This window comes from Pelophylax lessonae (genome assembly GCF_965119305.1).
Source record: "Pelophylax lessonae genome assembly, contig: HAP1_SCAFFOLD_751, whole genome shotgun sequence".
NCBI lineage: Eukaryota > Metazoa > Chordata > Amphibia > Anura > Ranidae > Pelophylax > Pelophylax lessonae.
The window spans coordinates 13,153-34,109 of record NW_028119598.1 but is presented as its reverse complement, the minus strand read 5'-3'; the positions used below and the strand labels follow the sequence as shown (position 1 = coordinate 34,109).

Genomic DNA, 20,957 nt, shown 5'->3' with positions numbered 1-20,957 from the left:
TTAAGCCACATTAAGCTACCCAAAAAACAAGCTTAATGTCCCTTGTTTGCCTCCTGGAAGACCAAACTACATGAAACTTCTAGGATATATTAGGAAAGTTAAAAACTTAGTCTGTGCAAAGTTTCAGGGCAATTGGTTATGGTTTAGGCACTTTATTACACATTAAGCTACATTAAGCCATTTTCACATTAAATGTTTTAGTATGTCCCGCGTGGCTCGGTGTCTTTGGCGGGAGCAGAGTCCCAGGAAGGAGAGTGCAGCTGTCTCTCCTCCTGTCTGAGGAAGCGGATGTCTCAGGGTGTTGCCTGAGAATCCAGAGAGTGCTGAGCTGAGCTGAGGGGGATCCGGTGTGCGAGAGATTGCGGAGCGTAAGAGGGGTCCAGTCCCAGGAAAGCCTACACAGGTCGTGAGTACTGCGGATTGCCCCTGGGGGTCTGCCAGAGGAGGAGGATCCGTGTAACAATAGCAAATTTTCCTTTCCCACCCTCCTCTCCCCCCTCTTACCCCCTTTTTCTCCCTGCTGCTCTCTCCTCTTCTTTCTCTTTCTTTTCTACTTTTTACTATCCTTTCACTTTCCTATAGGCTCTCTCTGACATTGGTTTTATGATGCAAGATGTTGTGCTATCATTATGTTTTCTCAGACTTTTTATGACTGGGCGTGCTTGACGCGCACTGAGATGTTCGTGTACTTGCCCCGAGCCCACCCTTTTTTTTTAGCCTATTAGAGCCTCTGGCTCTAATCACATGACTAAAAAAATAAAAAAAAAGCTCCATGCCAAAAAAAGTCCATGCGTCCGACGCCCCGCATGTAGATTAGGGGGTCGGACTCATAGATAGGGGGGCGGTGCCCCCAATGCACCAGCCGCCACTGCTGGAATGCATGGTGTCAGGTATCCCTTCGGCAGAAAGTCCTTCCTGTTGCGGTGGTGGTGTGTGAGATTCTTGGTCAGGTAGGGAAAATTCAGGGTCTTGAGAAAGATAGACGGTGGCAAAGGGTCTGGACAGGGCTGCCATCAGGGGGGTACAGCCCATACACATGTAGGGGGCCCAGGCGTCCCGAGGGGCCCCAAACAGGGTATGGTTGCCACCTGTCCTCGCAATGCCATTCAATTGTATGCTCCACCATTCCCTTGCAGACTGGCACTATGTTGTGGGTCCTGTCCCTCACTAGCCCTCACACACAGCTGTAGGCCCTGCCCTCCCCTGGTCTCCAGTTGTTCATCCCTGGACAGGAGGGGCGGCATTTACTAGAACCATTCACTTTTATTTTCCTGTGATGGAGAAGATGGGACTGGAGGAGGACATGGAATGCAGGAGGACATGGGGCTGTAGGAGGACAACGACACGGTAGGTGGGCCCTGTGGAATGTTGGTGGTCAGGCCCGGGGCGAGGGGGTCCCCAGGCCAAAAACTGTGTAAGGGGCCCCAAAATTTCTGATGGCTGCCCTGGGTCTGGATGAAGGCGTGGAGGAATATCAGGCCTTTAGCTGCTATTTGTTGATCTCTAGGTGTTGGGTTCTCTCTGGACCCTCACTTAGATTTTGAAGCATAAACTTCCTTTTGAGGAAAGGCTACATACACATGATAATCTGTTTCTTGGTCTGAATGTTAATAACATTTGAGTTATGATTTGTAGAATGTTGAAGATGTCTGTGCTGTTTGGAAAAAAAATAAACTTCTGTTCAAATATTATAGGTTAAAGTTAGTCTAAAAAAAAAAGAGTTGAGATTTTCAAAATGAAAAAAAAAAAAAATGGCAACTCAATATTGAACCCTATGGACTAAGACTGGGATGCCTTTAAAGTTCATCTGCGTGTAAAGGCAGGCGTCCCAATACTTTTGGTAATATAGTGTATCTAAACCTAGCACCTATCTAGGAGGGTGCTACATGAGGTCCTCCCTAAAGTATCTGTAGTGTTACCCCTGAAGGAGCCACTTAACCATTTTACCACTGGAGGATTTTCCTGCTGTATGTCCAGGCCACTTTTTGCGATTCTGCACTATGCGAATTTAACTGACAATTGCGCGGTCGTGCAACGCCGTACCCAAACAAAATTTACGTCCTTTTTTTCCCACAAACAGAGCTTTCTTTTGGTGGTATTTGATCACCTGTGTGATTTTCATTTTTTGCGATATTAATAAAAAAATGCGACAATTTTGAAAAAATAACAATATTTTTCTACTTTGACAGTTAAAAATATCCAATATATTCAATTTTTGTCATATATTTAGGCCAAAATGTATTTAGCTACATGTCTTTGACAAAAAAATTTTCAATGAGCAGATTTTTAAGCGCTTTAAGACCGGAAAATTTTACCCCATTCCTGACCAGGCCATATTTTGCGATTCGGCACTGCGTTACTTTAACGGACAATTGCGCGGTCGTGCGATGCTGTACCCAAATTATATTTATGTCCTTTTTTTCCCACAAACAGAGCTTTCTTGTGGTGGTATTTGATCACCTGTGCAATTTTTACTTTTTGCGCTATATACAAAAAAAGAGCGACAATTTCGAAAAAATAACAATATTTTTCACATTTTTTTTATATGAAATTCCCCCCCCCCCAAAAAAAATGTAGAAAAATAATTTCTTTTACATTTTAGGCCAATTTGTTTTCTGCTACATATTTTTGGTAAAAAATATCGCAATAAGCGTATTCTGATTGGTTTGCACAAAAGTTATCGCAGCTACTAACTAAGGGAAATTTATGTCATTTTTATTGTTTTTTTTTTTAAACTAGTAATGGCGGCGATCTGCGATTTTTTTTTTTTTTTGCGGGACTGCGACATTGCGGCGGACAGATGGGACCCTTGACTGACATTTTTGACACTTTTGGGGGTTACCAGTGACATTACTGCAGTAATCAGTGCTATATATATGCACTGTTACTGTAAAAATGACACTGGCAGTGAAGGGGTTAATTTTATTGGAGAGGGAGGGGTTAATGTATGCCTGGTGCTTACTGACGTGTGTGGGGGGAGGTGACTGAGTGAGCCAGGGACAGATCACAGGTTCAGCTATGCCCTGCAATCTGTCCCTGTCTGTCACTTAGGAGATCCGCCCGCTCTGTTTACACAGGCGGGCGGATTTCCACACTCGATCCCTGACGATCGGGGGAAGAGCGGCGGTGATCACCACTGCTCCTCCCCTGGCCCGATTCCCGCTGTGACTGAATACAGCGGGAGCGAGCCTCCGGCGGCGCGCGCGCGCTGCCCACAAGTGGAGGAGTCCAGCGACGTAGGTCTATGTCGCTGGACGGAATCAAGCCACTTTGCCGCAGTACCATCTCAGTGAGCGGTCGGCAAGTGGTTAAGTATATTTGGTTCTGTACTCTTCCTCTCAACCAGGGCCGCCATCAGGGGGGGACAGCCCACACAGGGGGCCCAGGCGTCCCGAGGGGCCCGGGAGCAGGGCCCCGGGGTTTTGCCACTGTGGGGGAGGGCTCGCTGTCCGCGACTTCTTCTCCTTTTGATGTATGGCTGCTCTGTTTGAGACACATATCAGTGGTGGCATCTTGTTTAGGTAATGCGCGTGTGCGGGAATTCTGGTGCCATTACAGACCAGCATCATCCCAACCCCCCTCCCCCTCCCCCCCACCACCACCACCAGTCCCATCCACCATCAATGCCACTGATCCCATCCAGAGGCATAACTACAGGGGACACATTTGCAACCTAGCCCCCTGCTCTAGGGGGCCCGTGCAGCCCCCTATACACCTGTATATGGGGGGGGGGGCAGTAGGGGCAGCATTTAGAGGAACCAATCACTCCATTTTTCTCCTGCAGCCCCTAAATGCTCGCTTCTCCTCCTCTCCCTCCTGCAGGCATTCAGTTACCAGGGTGGACAGACCCAGGCCTAAAGCTGTGTAAGGGGCCACAAATTTTCTGATATCTGCCCTGCTCTCAACCCCCAAGAACAGTCTCAGCCCCTCTGGCAATAATGTTTGTGCGAACACCTCATTAACCACCTCTGGACCGCCCTCTGCGTATATACTGCGACAATGCGGTCTGGCTGCACAAAATCATGTATAGGTACGTGATTTTGTGCAGGGGTTCTCGGGGGGCGCGTGCGCGCCGCCTGAGCGCTGCTCCTGCTGTGTTCAGACACAGCGGAAGCCAATCAGCGGGACCGGCGGCTGCGCCACCCGCGATTGTGCAGGGGAATGATAAAACGGTGGTTTGCCTGTGTAAACATGGCAGACGGCTGTTCTGTCTCAGAGACAGAGCGAGATCTTGTGTTTCAGCTAAGCAGGAACACAGATCTCTCTTTTCCTCTAGTACATCCAACCCCCACACATTTAGAAAGCACTTCCAAGCAGCACACTTAAAACGGAGTTCCACCCTAAAAATTATTTTTTCACCGTCCGCTAGCTTAGATGAACCTGAAAAAGAATTGGATAATTAACATTTTTTTTTTTTCACTTACCTTGTTTTTAACCACTTGCCGACCGCCCACAGTATATTTACTGCGGCAGTCAGCCCCTCCTGGGCAAAGTGAGGTAGTACTACGTCGCTAGCCCAGAAGCCTGTAGGGGGCGAGCGCGCCGCTGGAGACGCGCTCCCGCCCCCGCTCGTTCTTCTGCATCCCTACGTGAGTGACCGGTGGCTCCGATGTCCGCCGGTCACTCACAATCTCCTGCTGGAGGGGGAGAAAGGCAGGCGGCTGATGTAAACAAAGCCGTCTGTCATTCTCCCTGGTGTAACTGCAGAGATCATACGATCCTGCTATGTAGGATCGTATGTCTCTGTGGTTACATCACTAGCCACGCCCCCCCACAGTTAGAATTACGCCCCTAGGGACACACTTAACCCCTGCATCTCTAATAAAGTTAACCCCTTCCCTGCCAGTGTCATTTTTACAGTAACAGTGCATATTTATAGCACTGATTACTGTAGTAATGTCACTGGTAACCCCAAAAGTGTCAAAAATGTCAGTCAAGGGCCCGATCTGTCCACCGCAATGTTGCAGTACTGCAAACCACTGTATTGAGAGAGTGGGGGAGAGGGGAATTCCCCCGCAGCTGCTTACAGGCTCTCTCACATTCACATGAGTCCCGGCGGCGGCGGCGGGCAGGAGGTGCGGGCCGCGGGCAGGCTGATACAAATCCTATCAGTCCAATCAGCATGTCCTTGTACTACATTCTTGTTATAAATTGTAATGTGTGCAGTCTTCTGGAACAGACCCAAGACAAGAAGCTTGAGGTTAATTTATAATAGGAGCGAGCTTGGGTTGTGTTGTAACATGACTTTATAGCACTAGATGGCACAGAAACATTCCTGAAAAGCCTGCACCCATTCCGGGAAACATGAAGACTGGGCATGCAGCCAGGATTGAGGGCAGAGGATTGCCAGCTGGATCCAAGATGAAACCAAGAGCCGTCATCTTGTTATAAGTGATCTGTGCTTTGTATCTCTGCTCCTCGCCACATGGCTACTAAACGCTCCAAGGACATGCAGTCCGGCGCATGGCCACCATCACATTACAGTTCTTGACCAATGTAGAATAGATGTCCCCCCAAACTCTTAGGCTGCTTAACGCCAAAGGCTCCACCCCCATCCCATAAACCTTTCCCTTTACCTAAATAATTGAGACCACACCGTGCTTGGAGTTAATTGGCCACAGCAGCCATTTTATTAACCCTTTTACCTTAAAATTAACATAAGGAGAAAAAACATTCCTTAAAAACATAAAACAAATCAGTCATTAAGCCTGTTGGTCTTTGAGGCACCTCCAAATAATTCCAAATCCTGCACTGCGGGACCTGTGCCCTGATAGGCCTCCAGCCGCGTCACCGGCTCGGAGACAAACCACTCCCCGCAGTGCCACCATTTTGAATTCCATTTAAACTGACATTAAATGGAATTCACCATAGGGACCCATACCAACGATGAGTCCCAACCATACCCTTATCCTAAACTGTTCACCTCCCCCGCCAGCAAAGACCAACAAAACGCCACCAGCACCCAAGGGTGACACCTTACCCTTGCGTGCCCCTCCAAACCCTCAAGGCTCGCTGGATCCCATCCTGCAATCCCAGAGCCCACAAATCTATACCCACCGCATTGAGGTGAACTCCGTCACCCCGCAGATACCGCCATGTGTCCACTTCCAACTCCAAGTGGCGAACCACCAACCCACCATTCCGACACACAAAGCGCCCCACTTCCTTGTTCAACTTAATCCGAGCCTTATTAAGCCGCGCGACCGACCTGGCCATGCGCCAGGACGTGCGGGCCACCATATCCGACCAAACTATAAGCAGCGCCGGAAAAGCCGTGCGCAGCCGCAGGAAATCCAACTTGATGTCCCTGATCAAGGCCCGCGCGGACCTGGCCCCCAAATCGTTGCCCCCGGCATGCAGCACCAAAACATCTGGCTGCCTGTCTAACCGGGCGAAACAATGCACTTCCGGAAGGACCCTGCCCCAAGTAAGCCCTGGCACCCCCATCCACCTGACACAAGCCTCCTGCCGAGAAAAACCAAGTTGTCTACCATTAGGGCGCACATCAGCTCTCCGGGCCCCCCAGAAAACATACGAGTGTCCCAAGATCCAAACGAGGCAGGGGTCCAAACCTACAAGAAAAGGGGACAAAAACACCAACCAATAATCAGACAACCAGCCGGGCCCCCCACCCCCCCAGCGATAAAACCAACACCCGCACATACATTACACCAACAGCTGCGGAGGTACGTACAACAAGAACCTCCGAGACTCCCAGCGCCCAATGCGTTTCACCGCATCCTCGTTCAACCCCCAGCGCGCAGCCTCCGTGGCCGCCCCGATCCGAAAGGAATGAGATGCAAACTTACTGGCATCCAAACCCAAAGAGCGCACACACTTTCTGAACACCGATATGAATTGAAAACGAGATAACGACGACCCGTCCGCGTGCATCAAAAATGAACCGGGCTGCGGAGGGCGGATTGCCCAGTAAGCCTGAACCGCCCCCACCGGGCACAGCGGCGAAGACGGCACCGCGAACAACCGGACACGGAACCCCTTGCCACTCTGGTCCGTTTTGGACCGGCGAAGGAGGATAGTAACCCCCTCCCGACCTGCAGAGACATCCTGAACCAATAAGCCCCCCGGCACCGCCCGGGAGGAGCTGACCAATTCCCCAATCCGGAAAGCCCCGAAAAAAGCGAGAGAAAAGGCCACCTTAAACAACACCACCTCGTAACACGAGGCGCAGTGCACCCCCAATTGCATGCAAACGTCCTGTAAAAGAGCGAAGGACACCGGGCGCCTAGAGTCCCTCCTCCGATGAGCCCTGGAATTGCCTTTCAACGCCTGTCTCACCAAGAAGTCCTTCGTGAAGTCCTGACAACCCAGAAATTTAAACAGAAAGGCCAAGCCGGACAACTTGCGTGCCACAGCGGAAGCCGACGAGCCCCTCTCAAAATGATCAGAGATAAACGAAAGTAACACCCACCTGACCTCCGGACCCAGGGGATCCACCGATGCCACCCATAACACCTCCAGCCACTCCAACCATACCTTGCAATATGCCGACCACGTGGACTCGCTCACCGACTTCCTGATCCATCCAGCGAGGACCCCAAGGCAATCCCCCATAGCCACTCCGGACACGGGACTCCGCGTTGCTCCGCTGCCGGTGCCAACTCCCGGAACCTGTCCCACTGAAACCGAGACAGCGAGTCAGCAATATCATTTTTAACCCCCGGAATGTGCACAGCATACAGGAAAACATTCAACTGTAGACACCGCAAAACCAAATACCTGAGGAGGCGCACCACCGGCTGAGAAGAAGCCGACGCGCGGTTGATTACCTGGACCACCCCAAGATTGTCGCAATGGAGGCGAACCTTCAAATTCCTGAACTCCGCCCCCCAAATCTCCAGAGCCACCACCACCGGGAACAGTTCCAGCAAAACCAAGTTGCTGACCAGCCCCGCCACCTGCCACTCCCCCGGCCAAGGGGCGGCGCTCCACGCCCCCCGGTGAAAAGCCCCGTACCCAGCCGAACCAGCTGCATCGGTAAACAGCTCCAAATCAAAGTTGCTAATCGGCCCGGCCAACCACAAGGATCTACCATTGTACGTGGCCAAAAAAACGTGCCACAGACGCAAGTCATCCCTGTGTTCTTTGTTGAGCCTGACGAAGTGAGTGGGCAATTTCACCCCCGAAGTCGCCGCCGACAGCCGTCGGCAGAAAACCCGGCCCATGGGCATAATGCGGCAGGCAAAATTCAATTTACCCAGCAACGACTGCAAGCTGCGCAACCGAATTTTGCGCAAGCCCAGCACCCCCTCAATTTCAGCTCTCAAAGCCCCCAACTTATCCTCCGGTAGGCGACACTCCATGGCTTCCGAATCCACGACAATGCCCAGGAAGCTGAGCACCGTGGTCGGGCCTTCCGTCTTGTCCGGGGCCAAAGGAATGCCGAAACTCCCCGCCACCTGCTGCAAAGTGGCAAGCAGGATCGCACACCCGTTGAAAGAGGGCGGGCCCACACACAGAAAGTCGTCCAAATAGTGGATCACCGAATTCACACCGGAAACATCCCGAACCACCCACTCCACAAAGGAACTGAAGGTTTCAAACAACGCGCAAGATATGGAGCAGCCCATAGGAAGGCAGCGATCCACATAATACGCCCCTTGCCACCAGCAGCCCAGCAACCGAAAACTATCCGGGTGAACCGGGAGCAACCTGAACGCCGCCTCTATGTCAGATTTGGCCATCAAGGCCCCCCGCCCATAATGACGCACCCAGGCCACCGCGGCGTCAAAGGAAATGTAAGACACCGTACAGGCATCCGGGTCGATGGCGTCATTCACGGACCCACCCTTTGGGAAGGAGAGGTGGTGAATGAGGCGAAACTTATTGGGTTCCTTTTTGGGAACCACCCCCAACGGCGAAACCACCAAGTCTCGCACCGGCACCTCAGAGAACGGGCCCGCCATGCGACCGAGAGCCACTTCCTTGTTCAACTTATCCGACACCACCAAAGGGTGGCGCAATGCCGAACGCAAATTCCTTGCCACCGGAGGCACCGAGGCCAAAGAGCAAGGGATACGAAAACCCACCGCAAAACCCTCCCCCAGAAGTCGGGCAGCCGCCCTATCGGGGTACCTATCTAGAAAAGGCCGCAGCCTTTCCACCCTCACCGGCGTCGTCCCCTTTTTGCGAAGGCTCTCCGGACCGCCCCTTACCGGACTTAAAACACCGGGACAAGGAATGGGAACCTCCGCAACCGGAGCATTCATGTTTGAAGCGACAGGTGCCACCGAACTTACAGGAACCCTCATTAAATTGCCAGCAGAAACCCCTCTTCTTTGCGGCCGGCTGTCCCGGGGTCGCAGAACCACCGGCCCCCCCTGGAAAAAACTGATTCGGAGCCTTCGCAGAAGACATGAGCCGCATCCACAGGCTGATGTCCTTGTGGTCCCACCGTAATGACGGCCTAACCGCCTTCCGCTGCCGGAACTGTTCGTCGTACCGCAGCCAGGCCGACCCCCCGTAAACCCGATAGGCCTCCCCTATAGCGTCCATGTAACAGAAAAGGGCCTAGCAGTTTTCCGGCGCCTTTTCCCCTATGACGCCCGCCAGAATGGCAAAGGCCTGCAGCCAATTGGTGAACGTCCGCGGGATAAGCCGATAGCGTCGTGCTTCCTCGTCCTCCTTCTTGCGCTCCCCCGGTTTAACCCTGTCCAGGTTGAACTTCTCGAGGGGCAACAGCGTGAAGATTTCCACGTACTCACCCTTCCAGATCTTCTCACGGACTTCCTGTTTCAAATGTGCCCCCAATGGACCCTCAAAACAAACATATACCTCGCCTTTTGCTGAATCGTCCAGGCGAACCGCGTCCGCCTTCCCCTCCTTCGCCGTCCCGGTCTTGTCCCCCGCAGCCCCAGCCGTCACTGCCGCCACCGCAGGCGCACCAACAACTTGGGGGGCCGCAGCCACCCCCGCAACTTGCCCCGCGGAAGACGGCCCCGCCAGCCCCAGGGCCCCCACGGGCTCCGTGCCTGAGCCCCCCGCCGGAGGAACCCAAGCCGCTGCAGGAGACAAGCGGCCCCCGCCCCCCGGGGCCAAACGCCCCAAGAGGTCCCGTAGACCCAGGAGGAAGCCCCCCAAGCCCCCATCAGCATCCCCATCCGGGGTCCCCACCCCCACCGGCCGGGACGCCCCTCCCACTCGAGCCACCCCAGGACTCCCACCCCCCACATCAAACAAGCCCCTCAAATCAGTCAAAGCCAGAGAAGGAACTGTGACCTCACCTGTCTGCCCAGGGGGGATCCAGCCTCCCTCGTCGCCGACCGAACACCGACATCCTCTTCAGCATCCGATCCGGACACCTCGCCTTCCGAACGATCGTCCCCGGACACTGCTGGCATCCGTCCACCAGGTGGCGCACTCCCGGAAGCTGTAGAGCCGAGCGACAGGCGTCCCCGCCCCCTTACTCCAGCTCCGCCCGATGGAGACCTCCGTGATCCAGCTGAACTCTCGATGACCCGGCCACGTGACTTGCCCCGCCGCGTCATCTCTCTGCGCACAGCCGAGGCCGACTCCGAGTCCCGCCGATCCCTGCTGCCACTGACCGCCATGAAGCCACTCCCACGCCGAGGCTCCCCACCGACCGGAGCATCGCCAGTAGGGGAGCCCGCCAGTCCAGTTGCTCCTCGGCGAGAGGGACGGGGAGAGACCGAAGGCCGCCTTCTCCCACCACCCCCAGAGCTCCGTCCCTGCAGAGGATTCCTCCCAGAGGCGCGCACGGCTGCAGCAGAGGCATGCTTAGCCGGCGGCCCTGAAGGGTCCCTGTCGGGGCTCCTAGGATGACGCTGAGCTCGAGGGGAAGGGTCCGGTGAAAAACGATCCGGAGGCCGTGACCGCCGAGCCCGCGGGACCGCAAGCCCCTCTGGTTCCTGGGCAGAGTCCTGAACCCCCATCAACGTGGAGACCTGGGCCCGGAGCCACTCAGTCCCCTTCACCGTGGCAGCGGCCTTGATTTGCTCCAGCAAAACGTCCAACTCCGCCATCGCAGCCGAACCAGAGAAGCCGAGGTGAGATGCTCTGCAGTGCAAAAGGTGGGTGACCAAGCTTCTTCTTCCTTCGTCCGTTGAACTTCCACTGACCTCCAAATCTTAGGGGCCACCCCTCCTAACTGTACCTCAACCCCTCCCAAACTTGATACACCAATCCCTGAATACCCCCAAATCAAAACAATTTATTTTAACCCACACCTGCCCTGTCTCCCCTCTTCACATGGTCATGTCTGCCCTGCGCTATTTTTTTTTTTTTTTTTTTCGCTTCGGGCCTTGCTTTGGCGCTGCTTGTTTCTTGTTGAGGCAAAAACTCTCCAGCTGCTGGTCAATGTCTATCAAACGCTTATTAAGAATTAATAGACAGCAAAGTAAAACTGGCCAGTTTTAACCACATCAGCCTAACCAGTCTATGCCTAACTTTTATTTTTACTGTGTGATTTATACAGGTACATCTCTTAAATTTAGAATATCATCAAAACGTTCATTTCAGAAATTAAATTTAAAAAGGTAAACTCATATATTTTATGTAACACCCTACAGGTAAGTGCTAGGTAAAGTATAGTGGGCCTTGGCTGCTTAACAGCAGGGCCATGATTTCAGCTGGACTCTCATGTCTCCCAGGTGAGGTTACCGAGAGGGGAGTCTCCCCACTGGCTCTGTGAGAGGATTCTCATAGGGCAGTGGAGGAAACCCAGTCAGTGGCTCAGTCAGGCTTGTATCTACCCCAGAAGGCAGATTCTGCCGCAGAGGATTCTGGGAGTGGGTATAAGTTTGAAGGGAACGCATTACGCAGCATATTTGGTGGGAAGCAGAGTCCCAAGAAGGAGAGTACAGCTGTCTCTCCTCCTGTCAGAGGAAGCGGGTGTCCCGGGTGGTGGCCTGGGAATCCAAAGAATGTGAAGCTGAGCTGCAGAGGGGATCCGGTGTGCTGAGAACCAGCGGAGAGAGAGAGGGGTCCAGTTCCAGGAAAGCCTACAAAGGTTGTGAGTACTGTGGACTTCCCCTGGGGGTCTGCCTAGTGTCAGAGGGGACCACTCCAGGGAAGATTCTAGGGATCCAGGAGTCAGCAAGCTGTGAAAGGGGTGCCTGGTCAGAGGACCGTGAAGTATTAGAGAGGGTACCTAGGTAGAGGACCCTGAAGTGTGAAAGGGGGCGCCTGTAGTTTTGGCCCTGAAGAGTCAGTGTACAGTGGGAAGTGTACAAGGTTAGGAGTTGCAGCAGCACAGATATCTACACAGAGCTACCTCAGCCAGTGCAGGGCTGGAGGGAGCTGTTCAGTGACTTTTGAGCTAAAGCAGTGTCAGGAGTCAAGTGTTCTACAGTCCTTGTTCTTCTGAGTTAAAGTCGAGGTTCCAGCACAGTTTCAGTACTACAGTATCTTGAGGCGTCAGGAAGCGCTGGTCGGCATTCAGCTGGCGTCTAGAGATGGCCTTGCGGTTTGCGGCGAATTTTGCTTGTTCGCTACCCGCCAAATTTGTGGACACATGGCGTCGTTCACGGCGGCCATATTTGTTTACATTGGGGAGAACTTTGACCCGTGACACAGCCGTCAGGTGGAAGGGGACAGCCAATTGAAACATTCCATCACATGGACAGTCCCCCTGCCCTATAAATAGACCTGACCTGGCGGCCATTTCACATTCCGCTTTCTGCCAGTGTAGGGAGAGGTCTGCTGTGCTCATCAGGGAGAGTTTGCTAGACACATATAGCGCTGTGAAGATCCACAAAAGTCCTTTTCAGGGCTGGTATTTCGGTATAGGTCTACTAGTATCTTTTGAGCTTAGGGAGAGGTATCCAGTGGTTGCTTTAAGGGCAGTTAGAGATCGGCTGCAGTCACACACAAATCGCTTTGTTAATGTCCACAAAAGTCCTTTTGAGGGCTGGTATTTCGGTATAGGTCTAGTATCTTTTGAGCTTAGGGAGAGGTATCCTGTGGTTGCTTTAGGGGCAGTTAGAGATCGGCTGCAGTCACACACAAATCGCTCTGTCAATGTCGACAAAAGTCATTCAAAGTGCTTCAATGTCGTTATGGGGTCTATTACAGTCTCTTTACTATAGGGAGAGGTATCCAGTGGTTGCTGTAGGGGCAGTTAGAGATCGTCAGCAATGACACAATTGCTCTGTTAATGTCCACAAAAGTCATTTAAAGGGCTGCAATTGTTTTGGTATTGCTGTGCAGTGCAATTAAAAGGGGGGGGGAGGTGGGTAATCCACAGTATAATATACTTGGTAGGAAAGCATATTATAGTGGATTAGTACTATTATTGTGCACTGTGCAGCATTGTGACAGGTGTGGTGGTGAGACTGAGCGTCTCTGCAGCAACACTACACACAGTGACAAAAGCACTTATAATGTATTATAACTGGTGTGATAGACCAATATCACATATTGAAGTGGGGTGTTATCTGAGTATACTTTTACATGTCCATTTGTGTCATGCAACAATATTGCCTCTTTTGCTGAGTGAAGTCTGGTACACACAGCGCCAAACTCACTGGCCAATTTTTTTAACTGGTGTGCTACACCAATGCCCCCCCCCCCCCAATGCCACATATTGAAGTGGGGTGTTATTTAACAGTATAATTTTCTAAGAGTGTATTTTAGTCCTGCAAAAATTTGGCCTCTCGCTGTGTAAACAGTGCTACACACAGTGACAACAGTTATTGGCAAATTATTTGTAGAACTGGTGTACTAAACCTGTGCCCCCCCTCCCAATACCACATATTGAATTGAGGGGTTATTTAACAGTATACTTTTCTAAGATTGTATTTTAGTCTTGCAAACATTTGGCATCTTTTGCTGTGTTAACTGTGCTACACACAGTGACAACAGTTACTGGCCAATTATTTGTAGAACTGGCGGACTGACGGACCGGCAGATAGGGAGGAGAGGCAGGCAGAACTTGCATTGCACAAGAGGTACAAAGCAGACTGCAAATGTATCAGCAGCGAACCATCAACCATGTACAGTCACATCTGGCACTCCCAGGACGCCGGCACATGGCTCCGCAGTGTGGGCTTTTTTTTAATGTGTCCATTGCTGACACCAGTGTTGCCATCTGCAGCCTTTGCAGTCAACGCATAAGTCGTGGTAAGCCCAACACTCACCTAGGGACAACCGCGTTAAGAAGGCACCTGAAATCCCATCACCGAGCCCAGTGGGAGCAACACTGTCAGAACCCACAAAGCCACACTCCAGGCTCTCACCGTCCAGCCTCTTCTCCTTCTCCTGTCTCCTCACAGTTGTCCAACACTCCACCTTCCATGATGCCGTCGTCATATTGTTCTGGAAAAAGGCAGGCTTCTGTGGCTCAAATGTTGGAGCGTAAAAAAAGGTGTCCGACAGGTGTCCGACTATATCGGGTTAACGGCACCTGCAAAAACAAAGTTCTTTGCTGTCAGTTCAACCCATGTGAGCTAATTTTGGCAGCCTATAGAGGCCGCCACTTCTGTATACTGTGAACGCCTACTGTACCTCTAGCCATCATATACTACGTTCTTTGCTGTCAGTTCAACCCACATGAGCTCATTTTTGAAGCCTATACAGGCTGACACTTACCGTTCTGTGTACTGTGAACGCCTACTGTACCTCTAGCCATCAAAAACGAAGTTCTTTGCTGTCAGTTCAAAACATGTGAGCTAATTTTTGGAGCCTATACAGGCTGACACTTACTTATGTATAAACAAGCAAAAAATTGGGGGAGCAAACCCTGAACATGTATATCTAAAGCACGATATGGCCATATGGTGGGACTAAACCCCCATTTTTATTTATGCATTGTCTCCATATTTGATAGTCATTTCTTTTGCATGGTTGCGCTATTCTTTTTTAATATACATGTTGCTTGGTCCATAGCTGCACCGGCTTTAGATATACATGTTCAGGGTTTGCTCCCCCAATTTTTTGCTTGTTTATTATGTATTCGGTCTGACCAGACTTATGAGGTTGAGCATCCCATCCCCCACACACACCTGTACTCTATTGGTGTCCTCTATCAAGTAGATATAGGAGGAGTCTCTTGTAGTGCATTAGCACATCTCTCCCAGCAAGGAGTGTTGTCTCCAAGGGTAAGAGAGGCTGGATTCACCCCTTTTTTATGGATAGTGTAGGACCCACTGATAATGGGGTACTTTGACGCAGTGGTGGGCTTGAGCACGATATGGCCATATGGTGGGACTAAACCCCCATTTTTATTTATGGATTGTCTCCATATTTGATAGCCATTTCTTTTGCATGGTTGCGCTATTCTTTTTTAACTTACTTATGTATCCTGTGAACGCCTACTGTACCTCTAGCCATCATATACTACGTTCTTTGCTGTTAGTTCAACCCATGTGAGCTACTTTTTGCGGCCTATACAGGCCGACACTTACTTCTGTATCCTGTGAACGCCTACCGTACCTCTAGCCATCAAAAGCAAAGTTTTTTGCTGTCAGTTCAACCCACGTGAGCTAATTTTTTGCAGCCTATACAGGCTGACACTTACCGTTCTCTGTACTGTGAATGCCTACTGTACCTCTAGCCATCATATACTACGTTCTTTGCTGTCAGTTCAACCCATGTGAGCTAATTTTTGGGGCTTTTTATGGCTGACACTTACTTCTGTTACCTGTGAATGCCTAATGTACCTTCAGCCACAGAAAACTATGTTCTTAGCTGTCAGGTAAACGCATGTGGGCTAATTTTTGCGGCCTTTTATGGCCGACACTTACTTCTTTATCCTGTGAATGCCAAATTTTTCAGACTGGAAATGAAAATCAATGGGTCTGTAAAGGTTCCGCCAAATTGTGGAATGGATGCGGACCCATTTTACAGATGTGTGAATGGACCCTATATGTATTAGACAATGTATTTACTGGCTGCTGTCAGTTCTGGCTGATTTATGAAAAAAATATATATATTTTTTGCTGTAAAAAAAAAAATTTAGGGCAACTTTTTTCAATTGCAATACTTCTGTTATGACATTGTCCATGTGCTGGGACTATTTGTGCACAGCTAGTACGTCTTTTGTGGCTGCAAATATGACCTAAAGGTTTTTAAAGTTCGCCTCCCATTAAAGTCAATGGGGCCTGCCGCGAACTCGCGGTTTGCGGACTTTTGAGAAAATTTGCAGGTGGCGTTCGCGAACCGCCCCGGCCGATGTTCGTCCATCACTACTGGCGTCAAAGCAGCGCCAACAGGCATTTTTCTTCAAGTGTCCCAAAGTGTACCTAGTTGAGCCAGAGGAATATCCCACTCATTCTCTCCTCCCATCCCCTAAATACAATAAAACAAAACAAACCAAAGATGCCAAAATGGGTTCACAACTCAAAAGTGTTGGAGGTGTCATCGGTAACAATGGCAGATCCACATCAGGCCCACGGCCTGGAAAAACTGCTACATTTATATAGATGTGTTACACACAGAGTGATATATTTCAAGCATTTCTTTTTTTTAATTTTGATGATTATGGATTACAGCTAGTGACACCCCAAAGTTCACTATCTCGGAAAACTAGAATATTTTATAAGACCAATAAAAAAAAAAAAAAAAAAAAGGATTTTAATCCAGAAATGTTGGCTTAGTGAAAAGTCTGGGATTTTTTCATTTTGACACATAAGGCTGAACTCCGCTCACATTAATGATTGCAGAGGAGAATTTAAGGTATTAGGCTGTACTTCCAATTTAAGGTTTTGAGGCTGATGTTTGGTAACTCGAACCTTCAGCTCCCTCCACATATTTTCTATGGGATTAAGGTCTGGAGACTGGCTAGGCCACTCCAGGACCTTAATGTGCTTCTTCTTGAGCCACTCCTTTGTTGCCCCGTTTATGTGTTGTGGGTTATTGTCATGCTGAAATACCCATCCACGACTCATTTTCAATGCCCTGGCTTAGAGAAGGAGGTTCGCCCCCAAAATTTGAGGGTACATGGCCCCATCCATCGTCCCTTTGATGCAGTGAAGTTATCCTATCACCTTGGCAGAAAACCCCCCCCAAAGCATAATGTTTCCACCTCCATGTTTGGCTGTGGGGATAGTGTTGTTGGGGTCACAGGAAGCATTCCTCCTCCTCCAAAATTTGAGTTGATGCCAAAGAGCTTGATTTTGGTCTCATCTGACCATAACACTTTCACTCAGTTCTATGAATCATTTAGATATTCATTAGCAAGCTTCAGACGAGCCTGTACATGTGCTTTCTTGAGCAGGGGGACCTTGCGTGCACTGCAGGATTTCAGTCCTTCACGGCGTAGTGTGCTACCAATTGTTTTCTTGGTGATTATGGTCCCAGTTGCCTTGAGATCATTGGCAAGATTCTCCCGTGTAGCTCTGGGCTGATTCCCCACCGTTCTCATGACCATTAAACTGCATGAGATATGATCTTGCATGGAGCCCCAGACCGAAGGAGGTTTACAGTTATTTTGTGTTTCTTCCAATTTCGAATAATCACACCAACTGTTGTCACCTTCTCACCAAGCTACTTGGGGATGGTCTTGTAGCCCATTCCAGCCTTGTGTAGAATGAATGCCTTGAATCTTTAGCTATCTACTTTAGTTGGTGCACTTAAGTCACCTCTCCACTTCCCCTTCCCCACTTTTTTGTTTGTGTGCATTTTTTCTTTGTAGTTTGTCACTTTTCTATCACCTTTTTTTCACCTGCACGACTTGTAGGGTGTGGGTCCTCGGGCCCTGCCTTGAGTCTTGGGAGGGGGTGGATATGGCCTTTTGGCTTGGTCTGCCCTCTCCCATGGGGTCTCCCTTCGGGGGAGCCCCACTTAGTACTCGGTGGGGGCTGTTTCGGCAGTCCCCCTGAAGAACGGGGTCAGTCTGGTTTCGGCCAGACAGACCATGAGTACCTTAAATCCCTGTCAGGAGTCTTGCGCCCCGGGGGATCGAGGTTCGGGTCCTACCTCTTCGGAGGGAAGACCATTTGTTTGCACACCCTGTGCACTTTTTGTGTTCCTCACGTTTGTGTGTGTGCACTTTTTTATGCACCGGGTAAAGTCTTTTGAGTGTGTTTCACACGCTACGGGCTTTAAAAAAAAAAAAAAAAAAAAAAAGCTTAAGTGTCCAGTTTGGCAGGAATGGTGCAAAGTGTACTGTGGAACTCCTGAAGCACAGAGAACACTTTTACTGCCTGGCAGAGGATGAGTGCAGCACAGTGTTCTACTGGTGTAGGCAGAACTAAGCAATGTTGTCTGCATGCAGTGTCTCTGTATCTCTGTAAGTTTGGCAAGTACCCGCTCACCAATCCTGTGACCAAGGCCCAGTGTCTTCAGGTTGCCCGATTGGCTTCCCCACTTTTGGAACACTTTACACTGTCCGTACAGGTGTGCCTGGTGAATGCACATTCCCCTCTCAGGCAAGACGTCCCCGACCGGCCGTGGATCTGTGGGAGGAACCGCACACTGATCTAGGAAGACAGCACCTCTACCCTTGATCCAGTCTTCCCCCCTGCCTCATGGTGTCTGCCCAGCTCCCAGACAGCCTCTTAGTGTCCTTTCCTTCTCTGGTGAGTAGGCATGCTGGGCTGTGTAGTTCTGCCCCTGTAGAAGGCTATGGGGTCCCTGGGGATTGGGACTACATGTCCCAAGATGCTTTGCTGCAGTCATGCTGCCTCTCCATTGATCCACTCCCCCCCCCCCTACTAATGAGGAAGCAGGGGAGGGAACAGAGCGGACAGCTCCCTGTATTGAGAGAGTAAAGGGGGGGGGGGGGAGAATTCCACTGCAGCTGCTGACAGGCTCTGAGCCCAGCAGCACGTGAGTCCTGGCGGCGGCGGGCAGGAGGTGCGGGGCCGCGGGCAAGCTGAGCGGCACCCATTACATATCCTATCAGTCTCTATCCAATCAGCATGCCCTTGCACTACATTCTTGTTATAGATTGTAATGTGTGCAGTCTTCTAGAACAGATCCAAGACAAAAAGCTTGAGGTTAATTTATAATAGGAGCGAGCTTGGGTTGTGCTGTAACATGACTTTATAGCACTAGATGGCACAAAAACATTCCTGAAAAGCCTGCACCCATTCCGGGAAACATGAAGACTGGGCGTGCAGCCAGGATTGAGGGCAGAGGATTGCCAGCTGGATGCAAGATGAAACCAAGAGCCGTCATCTTGTTATAAGTGATCTGTGCTTTGTATCTCTGCTCCTCACCACATGGCTACTAAACGCCCCGAGGACATGCGGCCCGGCACATGGCTACAATCACATTACAGTTCTTTTACGCTGCTTGTTTTTTGTTGAGGCAAAAACTCTCCAGCTGCTGGTCAATGTCTATCAAATGCAATAGACAGCAAGGTAAAACTGGCCAGATTTAACCACATCGGCCTAACCAGCCTATGCCTAACTTTTATTTTTACTGTGTGATTTATACAGGTGCATCTCATAAAATTAGATTATCATCAAAAAGTTCATTTATTTCAGTAATTCAATTCAAAAAGGTAAAGTCATATATTTTAAATAGATGCGTTACACACAGAGTGATATATTTCAAGCATTTCTTTCTTTTACGTAATTTTGATGATTATGGCTTACAGCGAATGACACCCCAAAATTCAGTATCTCAGAAAATGAAGTTCAAAAGTTTCACTTTTTGAATTGAATTACTGAAATAAATTAACTTTTTTAAGATATTCTAATTTTATGAGATGTACCTGTAATGGGTGGTTTAGTGGATCATTGTTCTTGCACCTAAGGGGTTATTTGCCCAAAGAGCTAGCAATCAGAAATAAAGTACAGTTTCCTAATGCTCACAATGCAGTGTCAGGTTTCCCTTTCAACAGCAGTGTGACATTGGCCAGCAACAGGACAGATTTATCGACATATAATAGGCCTAACGGATGTATGTCTAACTTTAATTTTTACTATAGGGATAGGGGGGGTGCAGTGAATGTGATTTGCCGAACTTTAATTTTTACTATGGGTTCTGAGTGATATAATGTGAGGTGGATTAGGTCAGTGCTATATTTTGGCCAAGGCCGACAAGGCCCAGGCCTAGGGCAGCACTTTGCAGGGGGGCAGCAAAAAATCCACCCCCCTCCCTGAGCACCCACCCATTCTCTCTCTTCTCTCTCTCTCTCTCTCTCTCTCTCCTCCTCCAATCCCCCTCCCTCTCTCTCTCATCCCCCCCTCTTTCTCTCTCATCCACCCTCTCTCTCTCATCCCCCCTCTCTCTCTCACCCCCCTCTCTTTCTCTCTCATCCACCCTCTCTCTCTCTCTCATCCCCCTCTCTCTCTCTCTCTCTCACCCCCCCTCTCTCTCTCATCCACCCTCTCTCTCTCTCTCTCTCTCTCATCCCCTGTCGCTCTCATCCCTCCTCTCTCTTTCTCTCTCATCCCCACCCCTCTCTCTCTCTCTCACCCCCCCTCTCTCTCTCTCTCACCCCCCCCCTCTCACTCTCTCTGTATCTCACCCCCCTCTCTCTCCCACCCCCTCTCACCCCCTCTCTCATGAGATCTCAGGGGTTGGACTTGTAGTCCTTAAATTTTGGAGGGAGTCACATCTGTCTAAAAGGAAGGAGTGGGGGCAAATTTACATTGGGGGGGCCCAATTTTAGTCTTGCCTAGGGCAGCACAAAACCAAAATACACCACTGGATTAGGTTCACGCTGGTCTTTCACCAAAGAGGTTGTTTGCTAACTAAACCTCGTCCTGGTTCTAACTTTTTACCACTCCATCTAAACCTAAAAAAGGGTAATCTACTCCTATTTTATACTGCCCTTTACATAGACTCCATAACTCAGGTGTAGCTCCACTTTCTGGTCTCTGATGATGGAAGATACTGCCCTTTACATAGACTCCATAACTCAGGTGTAGCTCCACTTTCTGGTCTCTGGTGATGGAAGAACACGGTCAGAGTTATGTTCTCTGTCCATCTACAGAAATACCATACAGAAGATGTATCAGGAAATATTTATTTGTGGCCTTCATGCAATCTCAGATCTCTGAAACTATTTTCTGGTGACATTGTGG

The 20,957-nt window shown here is 50.2% G+C and overlaps 1 pseudogene across 1 annotated transcript; it reads right to left on the bottom strand.

Annotated features, from left to right (window-relative positions):
• Positions 1–9,096: 9,096 nt before the first annotated feature.
• On the bottom strand, positions 9,097–9,884 carry LOC309544060 (annotated as a pseudogene). The gene has a single exon. The product of its transcript is annotated as an uncharacterized misc_RNA (transcript).
• Between the last annotated feature and the right edge of the window lie 11,073 nt (positions 9,885–20,957).